This window comes from Zingiber officinale, chromosome 7A, assembly GCF_018446385.1.
Source record: "Zingiber officinale cultivar Zhangliang chromosome 7A, Zo_v1.1, whole genome shotgun sequence".
Lineage (NCBI taxonomy): Eukaryota > Viridiplantae > Streptophyta > Magnoliopsida > Zingiberales > Zingiberaceae > Zingiber > Zingiber officinale.
Window position 1 is genome coordinate 68,744,776 of NC_055998.1, and position 3,296 is coordinate 68,748,071.

The window sequence follows — 3,296 nt, forward strand, 5'->3', positions numbered from 1 at the left end:
CTATAAATGGACCTATGCAGCTTGCATACTCTGCTAGTATGCTGTGGATCTACAAAACCCTCAGGTTGTGTCATGTCAGAAACGCGGTTTTGACATCCATCTGCCATATCTCATAGTCATGGTAGGCTGCAATAGCAAGCATGATCCAAATGGACTTAAACATCGCTACTGGAGAAAAGGTTTCATCATAGTCAATACCATGAATCTGCTTGAAACCTTTAGCTACCAAGCGACCCTTATAGATAAGTCCATCCATGTCAGTCTTTCTCTTAAAGACTCACTTACACCCAATGGGTTTTACCCCTTCAGGTGGATCAACCAAAGTCCATACTTGGTTGGTGTACATGGATTCCATCTCGGATCTCATGGCCTCTAGCCATTTCTCTGAATATGGTCTCATCACAGCTTCCTGATAGGTGGTAGGCTCATCCTCTATGAGCACAACGTCATCATGGTCAGACAAGAGAAATGAGTATCTCTCAGGCTGACGACGTACCCTATCAGACCTACGAAAAGGTATGTCTACTTGAACTGGCTGTTGTTCCTCAACTCCTTGTGGAACAACATCATTCACAACACTTTGTGGTTCCAGTTCAATTTCCATCGAGGCATCAGTGCTATTGTTCGCATCTTGAACTTCTTCAAGATCGAACGCGCTCCCACTAGTATTTCTAGAAACAAAGTCCCTTTCTAGATAGACCCCAATCTTTGCCACAACTACCTTGTGCTGACTGGGAATGTAGAAGTAATATCCCTTAGTTTCCTTGGGATATCCAATAAAGTAGCACTTGTCGGATTTGGGTCCTAACTTGTCTGAGACTTGACGTAGAACGTAAGCCTCACAACCCCAAATCCTCATGAAAGACACCTGGGCATCTCTCCCAGTCCATATCCTATATGGTGTCTTTATCACAGTCTTGGATGGAACTCGGTTGAGTATAAAAGCTGCCGTGTCTAGAGCATAACCCCAAAGGTATGTCAGAAGATCTGTGTGACTCATCATAGATCGCACCATATCTAATAGGGTACGATTCCTCCTTTCGGATACACCATTCCACTGTGGTGTTCCAAGAGGAGTGAGTTGGGATAGAATCCCACACTCAGCTAGATAGTCACGAAACTCATGGCTAAGGTATTCTCCACCTTGATCGGATCGAAGTATCTTAATACTCTTGCCAAGCTGGTTCTGTACTTCATTCTTGAATTCTTTGAACTTTTCAAAGGATTCAGACTTATGTGTCATCAAGTACACATAACCATATCTACTGAAGTCATCAGTAAATGTGATGAAGTACCTATAACCGCCTCTAGCAGCAACATTGAAAGGGCCACATACATCACTATGTATGAGTCCTAACAAATCAGTCGCTCTCTCGCTGTGCCCACTAAAGGGAGTCTTGGTCATCTTGCCTCGTAGGCATGACTCGCATACCTCATATGATTCAAAATCAAATGAGTCCAGTATACCATCCTTATGGAGCTGGGATAAGCGCTTGTCATTTATATGACCTGAGCGACAGTGCCAGAGGTAGGTTTGGTTCATGTCATTAGATTTGAACCTCTTGGTATTTACGTTATAGATAGGGCTCTCAAGGTCTAGAATATAGAGTCCGTTTATCAGAGGTGCACTACAATAGAACATATCGTTTAAATAGACGGAACAACATTTGTTCTTTATAGTAAACGAGAAACCTTTCTTGTCCAAACAAGAAACTGATATAATGTTCTTAGTTAATGCAGGCACATAATAACAATCGACTAACTCTAGTACAAGCCCAGAGGGCAGAGATAGAAAGTAAGTCCCTACAGCAACAGCAGTAACCCGTGCTCCATTGCCTACTCGTAGGTCCACCTCGCCCTTTGTCAATGCCCTGCTATTTCTCAGCGCCTACACATCAGTACAAATGTGAGAAGCACATCCAGTATATAATACCCATGATGTAGAAATAGATAGATTGACTTCTATAACATATATACCTGAAGTGGAAGTCTCACTTCGCTTCTTCTTAAGATCCTCCAAGTATACCTTGCAGTTCCTCTTCCAGTGCTCGGTCTGACCGCAGTGGAAGCTGGTAGCATCCTTGGCGACCCTTCCTTTCGGCTTCAGTGCCTTGCCTTTCCCCTTGGCTTGGGACTTTCCCTTGCCTTTGGGCTTGCCCTTGCCCTTATGTTTCTGAACCATCAGAACAGTGTTGGGCTTAGCCTTCTTAAGGTTTAGCTCAGCAGTTCTTAACATGCTGAGCAGCTCGGGCAGTGGCTTGTCAATCTCGTTCATATTGTAGTTTAGAACGAATTGACTGTAGCTATCCGGCAAGGATTGCAAGATCAGGTCAGTGGCTAGCTCTTGGCCAAGAGGGAACCCCAACCTTTGTAGGTTATCTATGTACCCAATCATTTTGAGTACAAATGGGCCTACTGGAGCCCCGTCTGACATCTTGCACTGAAACAGTGCCCTTGAGATCTCAAATCTCTCATGCCTCGCTTGACCTTGATACAGTTGACAAAGATGTTCAACCATATCGTAAGCGCCCATTAACTCGTGTTGCTTCTGAAGCTCAGAGTTCATGGTCGCGAGCATTAGACATGACACATCTAATGCGTCATCTTGATGCTTCTTGTAAGCATCTTTGTCAGCTCGCGGGGCATTGGCAGGAGGAGCCTCCAGAATGGGCTGCTCCAGAACGTACAGTTTACGTTCCTGAGTGAGAACTATTCTCAGGTTCCTGTACCAGTCCAGGAAGTTTGCTCCGTTGAGCTTGTCCTTCTCAAGGACATATCGCAGGGAGAAGGTGTTCGTATTTGACGTCATGGTTATCTACAACAGAATAAAAGCAGAAATAAATATCATATTCTTAATCATTTAATTAGGCCTTTAACTAAATGATGCTCCCACTGAATTCTATAATTCATGTGGGACAAGATCCACATCATACTAACCCTTGAGTTAGCTTTGGCTAATACGCCCAAGATTTAGTATGATCAGTAGGTAACGATTACCAATTACATCCCTATGCAACTCTTGTTTATAGGATAAAATCCGCATTTATATTAAAACTCGAGTTAGCTTTGGCTAATACGCCCGAGAGTTAATATAAACGTGATTTTGTCCTACCTTTCCAACCATTGGAAGAATGCCTATAGTTATACTCGATCCAACCGAGTTAACTAGGGATACTCAATCTTATTAAGTTTATACTCGCTCATGCGTTGATAGGCGGGACCAAGATTGTCCCTCCGCACCCTACCAAGATAGTATGCGTTGCTATGCTTTGGCAGATTCAACAACATCATGCGAT